Here is a 17,824-nt window from a genome sequence, read left to right as displayed (position 1 = left end):
AACAACAAAAAGGCATCTTTACTTCCTGAACTGATGTTTGATGTACGAAATATTTGCAAAGTATCGTAAACCTATCCAAAATAATTTTGCACGAGGACATGATGAGTATTATTTCGCGAGTTTCTTTGTATGCTTAAGAAATTTGTCATTAGAGATGTTTTTAGACTTACTGTTTTCTTAAGCTACCATCAGTACAAATAATTTAATTTTTTTATTTTTAAATTACTTTACAATATTCACCAAAATCACTAGAGTGAACATAAATACCATCGGCCTCTAGCTTCCACTAACGGGCAACCAAATATAGGCAAATTGCATTGCACTGAATGTATGCTAAAGCAAATATCCAACTAGGCCATATATATATATATATATCTATAAAAAATGCTAAAAGGAACTCCATATTCGTTGAGAGGGCTAGAAATTATGAGATTAATCAGAAAGAAAAGAATATGCCCAATTGGATTTTATAATTGTCTAACTATGTAGAACAAATCAAAGAGTACGTATGAATTGACAATTAGATAAACTTGGCCAGTTGGTCCACATATACTCCTCCATCTCTTTTTTTATGTCGTTCTCGCTTCTCGAGAAGTCAAACATACTTAATTTTGACCAAATATATATCGAAAATATAGTATTTATTGTACATAGTTGATATCATTATATAGATTGTTGACTCTATTTTAATAATAAACTTATTCGAAGAGACAAATGTTGCTAATATTTTTTACAAACCTAGTCAAACTTAAAAAAAGTTTGACCAGCAAAAGTACCATAACAACAGATAAAAAGTAACCGATGTAGTACATCTATATGGTAACAAATGAACTGTAAATCTAATCCAACTAGTACTACAAGAAATATAACTGTTGCTAGTGGATCAAGATTGTATAGACATGTGCGAAAGACGACGAATGCTTTTGCAAATGGCAACCCGACAATCATGATCTCACGGCAATTAGACGCATGAGTATAGAAAGAAGAACGCATTTTTAAAGAAATGGATGACATAAAAAAAAACCGCCTGTAACTATGGCGGGGAGCAATGTAGCTCAAGAACCGATTGTGGAAATCAATTATTAGGGCGATTCTGTTAAGGAAACTACACCTAGAGACAGATCCATTTCAGGGTCGGTTTCCATAATAGAACCACCCCCTAAAAATAGCATTTCCAGGACAGGCGTCTTTGGCGAATCATCTATAAATAAACCAAATTAACAGGGACGGTTATATTAAGAGAACCATTCCTAGAAATGATTAACTAGGGCGGTCCTCTTAGTCAATCAGCCCTAGGAAAACTCCCTACAAACACTCTTCTTCCTCCTCACGACTGTAGTTGGTCATGCGTGACTGTAGCTATTCGGGTTGAGTTCACCTGGACACGAGAAATTGCAGAAAAAAAAGAGGGGAGGGGGATTTGCCCTTTGAACCTTTAAATAAAGGAGTTGAGTTTGAGAAGTGAGTTTATGCCATCCCTAAAATCTTTTCAAAGTTTACCTTACATTTCCCTCATAAATTTTTTTGTCATATAGATCTATATCTAGAGAGGCATGTTGTTTCATAATTTTTCATTTTTGTTAGCAATTTAGACTAATTTTTTTGCCCAACTTACTTGGCTCACATCAACTCTAGTTATTTTGTATAGTTATACTTTGTCAATATTAAACTAAATTTCTCCTTTCGTTTCTTGTTACTTCATATATGCACCAGTAGGGATCAGCCCTCTGATCCCTTCTGTTCTCTAAAAAAATATTAAACTAAATTTTTCTATGACTGTACAAGTTTTTAGATTTTTTAGCTCTAGCTCTAGGTCTAGATTAATATTTATATAAAAAGTTTAATGAACCCTTTCACCAGTTATATGCGAATAATATCAGCTTTGAAATCAGCCAATGCCACAGCTTATGGTGAAATCAGCCAGGATAATGGAATATCATTGAAAGGATCTAGGATGTCGCCTAGAGGGGGGTGAATAGGCGTTTCTGAAAAATCAATACCTTTAAAAGCGGAAACGATTAGTAATAGGAGTTTCCAAAATGGAAACTCCAAATCAAAGTAATACCACCCCTCACAAGTTAGCCACAAAGTATATAAAATATACTAGATAAACCTAGGGAGCCAAACAGCTGCAACCAAAGAGTTGAATCAAAATGCACTCGTCAGTTAATGTCGGAAGTCCCGACGTTTGTGTCGGAAGTTCCGACGTGTCAGAAGTCCCGACGTTTGGGTCAGAACTTCCGACGCAAACAGTCAGCACTTGCGACCCCTACGGGAAATGAACTACAAGTGCTAAAATGAACTTTGTGATGCCGATAACTTACAAACCCACTTCCTAGTGGTAAGGTAAGGTGTTGGGTCACTCTCTTGACGTTGATAAGCCACCACTCCGTAGATCGAGTCCCAAACCCTAAGAAATAGCTAGAGAGAGGGAGACAACCAAATACAAGTAATTTCGAGCAAATCACAACAACAACAAGCACGCGGGAGACAAGAATTTATCCCGAGGTTCGGTAGCCCCACAAAGGAGCTCCTACATCCTCGTTGTTGAGGTGACCACTTAGGTCGGAGTCTCTTCCACCTCCTTGCCTCACTCAAGGATACCACAAAGGTCACTTGAGTTTCTTCACTAGAAAACAAGGGTAATACAAACTTTCCAAGGCTCTTCCACAAGATGGAAGCTCTTGGGCGACGCCTAGCCGGCTAGGGGAAAATCCCCAAGAGTAACAAATGCAAATCAAACCGGCTTGACGAAGAAATCAAGTGCTCAAGCTTGCTCCAAGTGTTTTTCTCACTCAATCCACTCTCCAATCACTCAAACTCTTTGGGAATCGAAGTTAGAAGTAAGGGAGTGAAGAGAGGGGAGCCTAGTATGCTTGGGGGCTGTTTGGCCGAGTGTTTGTCGCAATGAAATGAGTGGGCAACGGTTAGAAGTGAGGAGAGGGGTATTTATACCCCAAGTGAAAATCGAACCGTTCAGATCTACGTCGGAAGTTCCGACACAGATCCCGAGACTTCCGACGTATGAAGAAAACACTGTTCACAATAGGTCAGAAGTCCGTGAGTGCAAGTCAGTGTCGGAACTTCTGACAAACGTCGGGACTTCCGACGGTCATCACTTCCGACGTACGTCGGGACTTCCGACGGGCACAGTTAATCAAACAGCCAACACCGCTGAGGCCGGGACTCCCGGCTTGGGTCAGGTCAGTGTCGGAACTCCCGGCGAACGTCGGGACTTCCGACGTGCACAGACAGCGAGCAGTCAGAAGAACCATCGATGCTGGGACTGCTAGCATGGGTCGGGACTTCTGACTGTCGGGACTTCCGACACACATCGGGACTTCCGACTGTCGGGAGTTCCGACACACGTTGGGACTTCCGACGTCCACAGTCACCGCGCAGGCTATGACTGAGAGTCAGCACTTCCGGCAAGAGTCATGACTTCCGACTATCGGGAGTTCCGGCTTACGTCGGGACTTCCGACACCGACAGTCACAGAAAATTATTCTATGTGCTCGTGAAGTGCTAGAGTGTCTCTCTTTTGATTTAATTAATATGCTTGAGCACTCTATCTTCCTCAGACCACCTAAACTTGCATCCCTCTTAATAGTACGGCATTCCTATTAACTCAAATTTAAAGTATAAGGAAATTAAACCTTTTGAGTTGATCTCTTTGAACCGAAGCCGTGTTTTCCAATCTTCATCAAGTGAGGGTGCCAATCATGTTGATATTGATCTTTTCACTTGAGCATAGACATCTTGAGCACGTGACTTGATTCCATTCATCAAATATGAATAACTCTAAATGCATCAAGTCACTTCCAATGCTTTGTCCAATATAGGTTTGATCCTCCACAACAATATGACCGTCGTAGCTTGATTAGTACCTCAACTAAATGCAAGTACTTCCTTCTTCACCCTAGCTAGGTTCTTCGGCCGCCAAGCCGTCGCTTGCCCTTCACCCTTGCTTAGTACCTCGAAGCCTTTCCTTGCTATCTTCACCATCTCAAGCCATCAAGTCACATCTTGTGTTGAATCATCCATTCATTTGTATTGTTGTCTTTTTCATTTCAATTTAGCAAGCTTCAAATATGAGACCATTCCATATGCAATCCCTCATGTCTCATTAATTAATTCTTACTAGCTTGCTTTCACATAGATCATTGAAATCCCACAATAAATAAGCCTTTGCATGAATTCCATTTGCATTGTTGTCTTGTGCTTGAACTAGATTGTTTATACAACAATACATCATTTTGGCTTTATACAATTTCATCAAGTATCTATGAGATAATCAATTCCCTGACTAACACTTAGCAAACATGTTAGTCCTTTAATCGTGTTGTCATTCAATCATCCAAAACTCACTAAAGGGCTAGATGCACTTTCAATCTCCCCCTTTTTGGTGATTGATGACAACCCGATTAAAGCTTACAACAGAATATAAACATTTAAGCTTTTGGGTTCAATGATTTATGAGAGGCTCCCCCTTAATATGTGCTTGTGATTGGAATTCACAAAAGGACCTCAATTTATCAATTGCACATACTAAAACATATAGGAGACTCCCCCTAAATCATTGCATCCGTGGGGTGCATGTGTATGTGACAAAGTAGAATTGTGATGCATATGACGGGATATATCACACAAGAATAAATATAAAGCATCACACCATACAAAGTCACTCTAAAACATGCATGGTCCTTATGAAAGTAAATACATCATATATATCACACACATAGCACTCATCACAAAGATTTCTCAAGTCATATCTCTCCCCTTGTCATAGCTACTCTCCCCCTTTCATAGCTAGACACAAGGTTGCACTCCTAAAGCTTTAAACATTCTCTCCCCCTTAAGCTTTCATCTCTTTCCTCCTTAAGCTTTAATCATATCTCTCCCCCTTTGTCATCTATCGCCAAAAAGAGTCACACAAAGCACAAAGGGTGCTTAAGGTTCAAACTTTGTACTAATCTCTCCCCCTTAGTATTAAACTCTCCCCCTTTGTCATGGCGTGGGTCATATTACTTGTCACTCCCCCTTTGTCATCTTAAAGAGGTTGTACTTGTCACTTGTTTGCAATTCAAAATAGATCAAGTACATGGGTTCACTAGCTCATGAACAAACTCATACACTAACCACTAGATCATATAATCATTCAAGCAATAGTGGTAGTCTATGAATCTAAAAATTTTCATTTGTAATGCATGATCCTATAAGCATGTACTATATGCATTAACCGCATACTAGTAAGGGATGAAAAATGATCATGCACAATACAATGATACCTTTGCTATGTTGGAGAGGAAGATAGTCATATAGATTTCAATTCATTTCTCCAATAGCACCATGAAGTCCAATTATAAGCTTGGTGAAGACCAATAGATACCAATTCTTTGAATTCCTATTCTTCACCCATGTGAATTGAGAATCACTAATGATCAAGTGCACTCTTCTTGTTGTGGTTGGCTTGCTTCTTCTTTGATCATTGCTTGCTTGAGAGAACTAAAAGATGCACCACTTGTAATACCACTTGAAATTTCATGATACCGCTTGAAATTTCATGACTTGTTCTCTTTTGGGTGTTGCTTGCTTTCTAGACCAATCTCTTGATTTTCTTCAACCAAGTACCTCAATTGTCCCTTTAGATTACCACTTCGATTTTAGCCATCCAAGCCTAGAGCGAAGTGACCTCTCTCCAAAGAACCATCCTTGATACTCATTTAAAAAAAACTTAAAAAGAAAATCACTTGATCCACTTGAAAGATTTTGTTTGATTGATCCATATTGTTGGACTTAATTTGATGAATAACTTTGAATCCTTATTTAAGTCCTTTTCTTTCTACTTGTTTAAGTCCTTTTCTTTCTACTTGTTTAAGTCCTTTTCTTTCTATCAAAAGATCTCCAATTATCACTAGAACTTAAACTCCATCTTCATCTTGATCTTGGTCTTAATATCTAGCTTGAGTACCAAATGTGTACCAGATACACTCTTTAAACAAATTGTCTTATACTCATCATTTGTCATGCTTCTTTTTCAAACCAAAACCAAAACATAGGTACCTCAATCACTTATAGATATGATTCTAATTTGAGGACCTTTGAATCTAAGTGACTTTTGATCAATCCAATAATTATCACTTTCCTGGCAGATTCTGTACTCTTCAAAGAATAAATCATATCTCCCAAAGTACATATCCAAAAACCATGAAATTTGGTGAAGATGTGACACACTAAGTCTTATAGTAGCTGTAAAAATTTGAGCTTCTTTTGACTTATATATTGCTATCAGATTTTACATCTTTCCACACCGCTACATGCTGAAAACTGTTGCACTATAGCTGACAAGATCTACTCCAAATCCGAAGTATCACTTATCCAAATCTCATGAAATTTGCACAGCAACTAATACCATAAGTGTAGAGCATGCAGTCCAAATTTCAAGCCAATACAAATAGATTTGATTACTCAAACATGTCTATGATCACTGCTAGCTCAGATTTTCAATATTTGACAGATTTCAATAATTGAGCTATTTTTCTTTAAATTGAACCAAACTTGAAATCAACTTGTTTGAATACTCTCACAAGACATATGTCCATTCAAACCACTTACTAGAAGAAATCTTATGAACATATCCAATCAAACCAACTTCAAACTTGATTACTTAAGCATTTAATCCATTCAAACATCTCATAGCAAGCAACATATGCATATATATCCAATTCAATTAACTCATATGTACCCAAATAAACTTTGATCAACAAGAGATATACCTTGATAGCTTATGATCATCTTTGCAAGCTTCAACTCCACTTATTTGCATGCCTTCAAATATATCAATAAATTCCCACAACTTGAATATGACACTTGTATGTTGATAGCATATGGACTTTACTCAATTTTGACTTGGCATTGGGATAGAATTGCACTAGGCTTCAATATTTGACTCAACATAAGATGAACAATAATAATTCCATTAAATCAAGTCTCCAATGCCATGGTACCTACAAACGATCATCCACTTTTCGATGGTACCCCAAACTAGTTTGGGTCCTCTCATGTTAGATGCAACATACTTAGGCATAGCCTTAGTATGAATAGCGGATTTTTTTTGCAATACTAACCAATAAGGTACAATAACAAACCTTCCTAGGCATAATATTTGCATCAATTGAAATAGGCTTAGGATTCTCACTTAGGGGACATGAATTAGCCAAGAATTGATTTTCTCTTTTTGAATATTTGGCAAATTTATGATTTTCAAAAACTTGAGAGAGATTTTAGACGGACATAGGGATTTTTATGGACTTGAGAGAACCATGTCACATGTGATTAGGCAAATAATCAACCAAGGGTAGCAATAATCACAATATGACATGACTAGGTCACAAAGACCCAAAAATCACATGATTTTCAAAAACCACACCACCTACACATGCTAGTTAGGGATTTTGAAAAACATCTGTCCTATATCACACTAATGCACACACTAGCATATAAAGGGCCTTAGATGCACTTGCAATGCATGTATGTAAATACATACCTTTGCCTTGAGCCCACAATATCACCACTGAGATAATACATGGCATGACAACATCATGTTGACCTCACTTGTCAAATAATCATACCATATATGAAATCAATTTTCATCCAAAGGACTACAAATAATGCTAGATAAATTTGTTAGTCCACAATGGTGCAAAATAGAAACTGAGCTCCCCCTAAATAAGTACCACAAGTAATTTGAATGACTTTCAACAAGCACTTTATTCTTTTAAGAATTTGGGAGTCAATTTTCTATTTTGACCAACACAAAGTAATTTGCCATATTTAAATTTCGTTGAGACATACTCACAACCCACTTAGGTTTGATAGATCACAAGCTTCTGAGCAAATTAAGGATATATGAAATCAAATGGATCAAACCTCAATTGCATCCCAATTAGTGCTCTGGTTCCTACCATACCGGACACGTCCGATAGACATACCGGACACGTCCGGCATGTGAAGAACATAAACACTTTTCCTTTCTGCCTTGGCCATACTGGACACGTCCGGTAGGCATACCGGACACGCCCGGTAGGTGCAGGACAGAAACAATTGAAGTGATGCTTGTGATTCTTCGTTTTAGCTCTAGTACTTCTTGTATGCCTGCATCTGAACAAATGCATTGCTCTACTAGAGAGCCATTAAAAGCATCACATGGCAAACATAATAATTATTTAAATGAAACTAATTAGCCACTTCCAATTATTTCACAAATATGCTTATTTGTGAGCCATTGAGCACTAAACACAAAGTGGCTATCCTATAAGGTTTTTAGGTACTTGTTACCAATGGTAGAGATGAAGTAAATGATATGGTCATTGATTTATCTTCGGGTCAACCATATATGAGATTATGATAAGAATTGATTGATAGATTGAGTGAATATTTTCAATTTGCTTGCTCAACCACCCCGAAGCTTTCATCTCACCACCAAGTACCTACATTATCAACCTAAGCACATTTTGGTACCCAACTCTTGTTGGGTCCTTTTGGGTTAGTCAACAAGTACTTAGGCACCCAAATGGCCTTAGTACTAGTTTGTGGTGAACACATCACCTTGCTAGTGCTAACTCCATTTGTGGTCTTCCTAAGCATATTATCATAAACAAATGTGTTTGGCTTAGGGATGTTACCATTTGGGCAATCATAGCTTAGATGCCCCTTTCTTCCACAAGCATAGCATATGCGACCTTTGTTTGCTCTATGCTTGTTTTGCTTGTATGGACATCCATCAACCTTGTGGCCCATCTCATTGCATCCATAGCATCTTGTTGGTGCAACTTGGGCTTTCTTTCTTGCCTCCTTGTACATTGGGCATTTCTTGGTTGGATGTCCCAACTTCTTGCACATGAGATAAGTGCTTTGTCCATCACTTTTCCTTTGGTTGGCCAACTTGTTTGAGGCCGTTTGATCGGCCACTTCACACTTGTCGGCCCAACTCTTGTGTGGACACATGGTAATCTCATGTCCATTCACTCCACAACCATAGCATAGTCTTTTTCCATGTTTCTTGCTCTTGGTTGTGTTGGCCTTGCTTGAAATGTGATTCTTTTGTTGGGATTTGGAGGAAGCAAGGTTTGAACCCTTCTCAAGCTTCTTCACCATGTTAACACGGTTATCTTGAGAAGGTTGTGCTCTCTCCTTACCCTTCAATCGAATCACATCATTTCTTAGCCTTTCCACTTCTTCCTTAAGCTCTACATTTTCTATAAATTTTTGCTCAATCGAAGATTGGCTTGCTTGAGAAGCACACTCATTAGCACAAGAAATATTCAATTGAGATTGTGTACAAGTGAGTGTGTGAGTGAGAGGTTGAGATGATTTTACCGTTGTAATCACAACCTCATGAGCCACCTCAAGCATGATGCTTGATTCTACTAATTCTTCATGAGAGCACTTGAGATGAACATAGTTTGCTTGTAGCACATTATATTTGCTTGAGAGTTCATCTAATTTTGCCTTGAGCTCAAAGTTTTCCTTCTCTAGTTGTGAAACACTAGAAGAGGAGTTAGTAACTAAAGCATGCTCAATTGATAATTTTTCATACCTCTCATTTATGGCCTTTAGCTCTTGTAATTTGGAGATGAGAAACTTTTCTTGATTTTGAAGTGATTGCTCTTGTTTCTCATTCTCTTCCTCTAGCTCATCATTCTTCTCAACTAGCTTCATGAGAATGAGCTTGTCTTTGTTGCTTAGATGATCAAGAGTGTAGCTATCTTCAATTTCAACATCACTCTCTTCTTGATCATCTACTCGTGCTATCTCCTTGGCTTGATCTTTCTTGCTAGCCTTCTTCCTGCTTTTCTTGGCCATGAGACACAAGTGATGAGTATCATGAGATACTGAGGTTGACTCATCACTTGACCGCCACTGGGCTTGAGCCTCATCAACACGGACTGTCTGCTGTTCGACTACCTCGGCCATACCGAACGCGTCTGGTAGGGATACCGGACACGTCCGGCATGCGCTTATAGACAGCGCAGTCACCTCGGCTTGCACCTCTTGCTCCGGCTCAGCGCTCTTGAGATCTTGTGAGGCTTCTTCGCTGCATGAAGACATAATGGACATATTTTCCATTGACTCGACCTCAAGTGCATCATCGCATTTGGATTTTCCATATAACTCAATGAGTTTGGTCCAAATGAGATGAGCACTCTCCGGAGGTGGTTGTCCATTGAATATTGCCTCATCTTGAACCTCTGCACTCAATGTACTCAAAATGATATTAATAGCTTGAGCATTTAGTTGCACGCATATCTCTTCCTCTTTTGATAAATTCTTATAGTTGCTCCAATCAACTATAGGAAGAGGTATGCTTGCAAACACAATATGCTCAACAAGAGGACTAATATCTCTAAAAGCATTGAGTACATGAATTGACCAAGGTAGAAAGTTTGAACCATCATTTTGGAGAAGCACTGGCTCCAACTCGATAGGCGTCGACATCCTTTTCTCACGGCGGTGAAGCTTTAGGTGAGAACCTCGCTTTGATACCAATTGAAAGGATCTAGGATGTCGCCTAGAGGGGGGTGAATAGGCGTTTCTGAAAAATCAACACCTTTAAAAGCGGAAACGATTAGTAATAGGAGTTTCCAAAATGGAAACTCCAAATCAAAGTAATACCACCCCTCACAAGTTAGCCACAAAGTATATAAAATATACTAGATAAACCTAGGGAGCCAAACAGCTGCAACCAAAGAGTTGAATCAAAATGCACTCGTCAGTTAATGTCGGAAGTCCCGACGTTTGTGTCGGAAGTTCCGACGTGTCAGAAGTCCCGACGTTTGGGTCAGAACTTCCGACGCAAACAGTCAGCACTTGCGACCCCTACGGGAAATGAACTACAAGTGCTAAAATGAACTTTGTGATGCCGATAACTTACAAACCCAATTCCTAGTGGTAAGGTAAGGTGTTGGGTCACTCTCTTGACGTTGATAAGCCACCACTCCGTAGATCGAGTCCCAAACCCTAAGAAATAGCTAGAGAGAGGGAGACAACCAAATACAAGTAATTTCGAGCAAATCACAACAACAACAAGCACGCGGGAGACAAGAATTTATCCCGAGGTTCGGTAGCCCCACAAAGGAGCTCCTACGTCCTCGTTGTTGAGGTGACCACTTAGGTCGGAGTCTCTTCCACCTCCTTGCCTCACTCAAGGATACCACAAAGGTCACTTGAGTTTCTTCACTAGAAAACAAGGGTAATACAAACTTCCCAAGGCTCTTCCACAAGATGGAAGCTCTTGGGCGACGCCTAGTCGGCTAGGGGAAAATCCCCAAGAGTAACAAATGCAAATCAAACCGGCTTGACGAAGAAATCAAGTGCTCAAGCTTGCTCCAAGTGTTTTTCTCACTCAATCCACTCTCCAATCACTCAAACTCTTTGGGAATCGAAGTTAGAAGTAAGGGAGTGAAGAGAGGGGAGCCTAGTATGCTTGGGGGCTGTTTGGCCGAGTGTTTGTCGCAATGAAATGAGTGGGCAACGGTTAGAAGTGAGGAGAGGGGTATTTATACCCCAAGTGAAAATCGAACCGTTCAGATCTACGTCGGAAGTTCCGACGCAGATCCCGGGACTTCCGACGTATGAAGAAAACACTGTTCACAATAGGTCAGAAGTCCGTGAGTGCAAGTCAGTGTCGGAACTTCTGACAAACGTCGGGACTTCCGACGGTCATCACTTCCGACGTACGTCGGGACTTCCGACGGGCACAGTTAATCAAACAGCCAACACCGCTGAGGCCGGGACTCCCGGCTTGGGTCAGGTCAGTGTCGGAACTCCCGGCGAACGTCGGGACTTCCGACGTGCACAGACAGCGAGCAGTCAGAAGAACCATCGATGCTGGGACTGCTGGCATGGGTCGGGACTTCTGACTGTCGGGACTTCCGACACACGTCGGGACTTCCGACTATCGGGAGTTCCGACACACGTTGGGACTTCCGACATCCACAGTCACCGCGCAGGCTATGACTGAGAGTCAGCACTTCCGGCAAGAGTCATGACTTCCGACTGTCGGGAGTTCCGGCTTACGTCGGGACTTCCGACACCGACAGTCACAGAAAATTATTCTATGTGCTCGTGAAGTGCTAGAGTGTCTCTCTTTTGATTTAATTAATATGCTTGAGCACTCTATCTTCCTCAGACCACCTAAACTTGCATCCCTCTTAATAGTACGGCATTCCTATTAACTCAAATTTAAAGTATAAGGAAATTAAACCTTTTGAGTTGATCTCTTTGAACCGAAGCCGTGTTTTCCAATCTTCATCAAGTGAGGGTGCCAATCATGTTGATATTGATCTTTTCACTTGAGCATAGCCATCTTGAGCACGTGACTTGATTCCATTCATCAAATATGAATAACTCTAAATGCATCAAGTCACTTCCAATGCTTTGTCCAATATAGGTTTGATCCTCCACAACAATATGACCGTCGTAGCTTGATTAGTACCTCAACTAAATGCAAGTACTTCCTTCTTCACCCTAGCTAGGTTCTTCGGCCGCCAAGCCGTCGCTTGCCCTTCACCCTTGCTTAGTACCTCGAAGCCTTTCCTTGCTATCTTCACCATCTCAAGCCATCAAGTCACATCTTGTGTTGAATCATCCATTCATTTGTATTGTTGTCTTTTTCATTTCAATTTAGCAAGCTTCAAATATGAGACCATTCCATATGCAATCCCTCATGTCTCATTAATTAATTCTTACTAGCTTGCTTTCACATAGATCATTGAAATCCCACAATAAATAAGCCTTTGCATGAATTCCATTTGCATTGTTGTCTTGTGCTTGAACTAGATTGTTTATACAACAATACATCATTTTGGCTTTATACAATTTCATCAAGTATCTATGAGATAATCAATTCCCTGACTAACACTTAGCAAACATGTTAGTCCTTTAATCGTGTTGTCATTCAATCATCCAAAACTCACTAAAGGGCTAGATGCACTTTCAATCATGAACCTAGAGAATTCATTTCGAGCATCTTGATGTCCTTTGGTCGAACATCAATGACAGCACTCCCCGGCGGTGACCGACGGCTACATGGAACAAGGTTCGGTAGCATCTTTTAGCAATATCATGTCAATAATGACAGAAATCAATTAGCGAATGAAAGAAGTCCGTTTTAAGCCTCTCTAGCAGGTGCGTTACTATTCAAGGATGCCATCGATCTCACTTGCAAGGCCAACGTAGCGACGAGAGTAGGATTCTGGCCAGCATCAGCTATTTAGCATAACGATGAAAATAAGTGGGAAACGCTAGGGATGATGCGGTATATCTATCGACAAGTATCTCCAATAGTATCAAAAAGGCACGTGGTAAATCAATGAGTCTTGCAAGTGGCTAAAAAAAAGTTATGAACATATTTATTGGATTTCTCCAATAGTTTCTAAAATCTCGGTCTTAAAATATAGAAGGTAATTTTACATCAGGAATCTTAGACTATTTCTAAATCATCGTAACCAATTTTATATTTTCTTTCTCTCTTATATATTTGCATCACGAACCTTATCCTACATTTTATTCTTCACTGCATCCTTTCACCTTCAGTTTGACGGATGGATACGTGTGCGTGTTTACCCGCACGATTAGATTGTTTTCCCAAGTGTGGGAAGATTAGGAGTCGAGATAGGGAGTTGCTGAAGAGCAGTTTTTTTTTAATTTTGCCAAAAAATCTTGATTGGGAGTTGTTGGTATTTATTATGCTCACGTAAAATATTCCACAAGTGTCACACCCGATTTTAAGGATAAAATGGGATGCATAATCTTATGTGCGCCCAGAGCAATCTGTCACACCCGATTTTAAAGATAAAATGGGATGCATAATCTTATGTGCGCCCAAAGATCAGTCATACACATAAGCCGACAAACTATAAATAGTATCATCACAAGTGTTTATTACATCACGGATATTGAGACATAGTCTTCACATAGATGTAGCGGAAGTATAAAGAAAAATCTCTCGCGGAAGCTCCATATCACAGGGACGTCAACTGGTTGACCATAAGTCTAGTAATCCTCAGGAAAGTCATTACCATAGCCATCTGTTACTCATTCGGGATTTTTATCCAAATAATAAAAATAAACAAGCGTAAGTGCGTGTTGTAATCAACAAGTGTAACAAGGGATCCATGAGGCTCAAAGGGCTTGACACAGGGTTAACATCGTTCAGCTTTTAGTTGTCACCATTTTAGCATAAGAGTAGCAACAAGTTGTTTCAATCCCAAAGTAAAACACATGATCAATGTAAACATGAATAATGAATAGCATAAATGGATAATTCTTAGTGATCATCTATTACATAAGGGTTCTAAGGCCGCTTGTGACCATGAGCACGGCTGATATACTAGTTTTATACTCTGCAGAGATTATAAACTTTCACTGTGAGTCGGGATACCCATATGCCCGGGTTAATTACTCCCAAAACACTTCCAAAATAAGCAGGCAGGGTTCACTATGAAGTCTTTCAAAGATTTGTCTAACAAGTTAGGGTCATTAGATTCACTAGGCAAGCAGATGTAGAGCACCCCTTCTCGATGGCACATTAACGCGTAGCCTATACATATGGGGACAGAGGCCACACTATACCCGATTCGGCAAGCCATTCTTACGCCAATAAAGGTAACCACTAACAAGCTAGAAAAGATCCTCATACTGAGCTAAAGCTAGATCCATGTAGCTCTCACAGCTGTACTGTAAGTCCTGTGTGATCATTTACAGATAAGTCCTTAGGAAGAGTAATCTGAAGCATTTAGAAAGTAGCTAAACACTTTAGCCCCTTGTTTTCAAGTTGCTAAAAAGTCATATTTTAATGTCTGTTGTATATACCATTAGTCAAGTTATAAGATCATGGTTTAAGTGAGCACTAGCAAAGCTACTCATTGCATATCCCGTAGGAGACAAGGTATAAGTTCAATTTATATGAAATCCCTAAGAAGGTGACACATGCAATCATGAATTAAATGTATTAAAGTTGATAGGAAATAAGGATAATCCCATACTATACTTGCCTTGAACAAAGTGCTCCTGCTAATCCTGCTCGTCAAAGTAGTACTCTTGATCACCCACGAATTGCTCATTGTCTATACTCGATAATCATAGCAACATACAAGCATCCAGAAGCAATTATGTATAGCAAACAAAAGCTATAGATTAGAATAGTACACCAATAGCATAAAATCAAGATGAAAAGTTTGTAAAATGAATCTACATCTCGCTACGAACACACAGACGCGAAGATCATAAAAATCGGAGCTAAAACGAAGAAGTTACGAATTAAACAAGATTTCCTTTAAGAAAATCATAGATTAAATCTAACCTCGAATTTTAAAAGTTGAAATCATACCTAATAGTAGTATGAACATGTAGATTATGGAATTACGAACCTAACGCAAGTTGAACGGATCAAATCGGAGTTAAAACGAAGATTTTATGGCCTACAGAAGGTAGTAGTAGTTCTGTAAATAGATGAAACTTAATTTTCAAATTTAAATAAATAAAATAAGATTTTAAACTGAGCCAGGGACTGCGGCCATGAAAACAAAGAAATACAGGGGCTCTTTAACAAAATTGCAGGGACGGTGGGTGGAGATCCAAATAATTATAAGGGCCTTTTTGCAAAACGACATGCGAAGGGATATCTTCTAATCCGAGCCGTTGATCTGGATTTGGACGGCCAGAAACAAATCGGTGAGAGAGAAAGCATAGCCGCACAGGAACAGGAAGAGGAGACGGCGGTCGACATGGCCGGCGGCGACCGAGCTCATCGGTGTTCTTGGAAAATGACCTACGGTTCACGATAGCACGAAGCAAAAACACTAGACGAGTGTGGAGATGATGGTAATATCACCTAGGCACTTTTCGGCGACGTGAAGAGGACGGAGGTGGTGCGGGATGCGACGGTACGAACGGCGTCGACAGCGAGATGCAGCTAGGGCTGCAGTGGCTTGGGTGAAGGCGATGAATAGCTCCAAGGCTTAGGATGGAGGCGGCGGGGTATGGCGCTGCTCGGTATTTAAGGGGGCGGGTGGATTGAGGAACACGGCAAGGACCGAGACGGGGACGGAGCAGAGTCTCGCAGTGGACTCCGGCGTGGATACGCATGGAGCTAGATGAAGCCGGCTCAGGAAGAAGGTGCTGACGCGTGGGCCTAGCCTGGCAGAGAGAGAGGAGACGGGAGCGGCGGGCGACGCTGGGCCGAGAGGGAGTGGGCCTACGGTCTTGCTAGGCTGTGGTGGAAAGGAAAGCGGGGCTGCGCTGACTTGCTGCTGGGCCACGGGAGAGAGGGAGCTAGGCCAACAGGCCGAAAGCAAGGGAGGGAGAAAAATCATTTCTCTTTTTTCTTTTCTAATTTTCCAAACCAATTTTGAAATACAAATTTGAATCAATTTGAAGTTTGAATTCAAACCAGATAATTCAAAAATATTATGCAACAGCATGAATGCATAGACATGTATGTAGACCTATATTTGATTTTAATTTTAACAAAGTTATTATTTTTCTAAATTTCAATGCTCACAAAATACATAATGAAATCATTTTCTCCTATTTTAAAACTATGCAAATTTTAGGGTGTTACAATTGTACCCCCTTAAAATGAATCTCGTCCTCGAGATTCGGACGATGCTTACTCAAAAAACTGTGGATATAATTTCCTTAGATCCTCTTCTCTTTCCCAAGTAGCCTCATCTTCTGTATACCGATTCCACTGAACCTTACACATCTTTATAACACGGCTCCTTGTAACCCTTTATGCCGTCTCCAAAATCTTTACCAGAAATTCCTCATAAGTGAGATCTTCCTTAACTGTAAGCTCTTCTAACGGTATCTACTTCTCTGGTACACGCAAACACTTCTTTAATGGAGACACATGGAACACATCATATACACCTGACAAACTCTTAGGCAATTCCAACTGATAAGCTACTTCTCCACGTCTCTCTAAAATCTTAAAAGGCCCAATATACTTTGGTGCTAACTTTCCTTTCATGTTAAACCTTCTCACACTTCTCATTGGTGACACTTTTAGGTAAACATAATCTCCTATTTTGAAAACCAATTCTCTTCTTCGAGTGTCAGCATAACTCTTCTGTCTAGATTGTGCCACTCTCAAGTTATCTCTAATCATCCTTACTTGCTCTTCTGCGTCTCTTAAAACATCCAGTCCAAACACTTGAGTTTTTCCCATTTGATTCCAAAACAATGGGGTTCTACACCTTCATCCATACAAAGCTTCGAAAGGTGCCATCTTGAGACTCTTCTGATAACTGTTGTTATACGAGAACTCTGCATAAGGTAAACTCTTGTCCCAACTTGTACCATACTGCAATGCATAGGCTCTCAACATGTCCTCTAATATCTGATTAATCCTCTCAGTTTGTCCATCTGTCTGAGGATGATATGTTGTACTAAAATTCAACTTTGTTCCCAACGAACTATGTACTTGCTGCAAAAAATGAGACGTAAATTGAGTACCCCGATCAGACATAATTTTCTTGGGAACTCCATGTAGACACACTATCTTTTCCATATATAATTGGGCTAACCTCGGTCCATTATAAGTAGTCTTGACCGGTATAAGTGAGCAACTTTAGTTAATCGATCCACTATCACCCATATTGAATCATAACCTCCCTGAGTGCGTGGTAACCCAACAATAAAATCCATACCAACTTCTTCCCACTTCCACTCAGGTATCTTCATTGGTTGTAATAATCCTGTAGGTTTTTAATGTTCTGCTTTGTCTCTTTGACAAGTATCACATATAGCAACACACTCA

The sequence above is a fragment of the Miscanthus floridulus genome, chromosome 17 (genome assembly GCF_019320115.1).
Source record: "Miscanthus floridulus cultivar M001 chromosome 17, ASM1932011v1, whole genome shotgun sequence".
Taxonomy (NCBI): Eukaryota; Viridiplantae; Streptophyta; class Magnoliopsida; order Poales; family Poaceae; genus Miscanthus; species Miscanthus floridulus.
Note: the sequence above shows the minus strand (reverse complement) of the source record.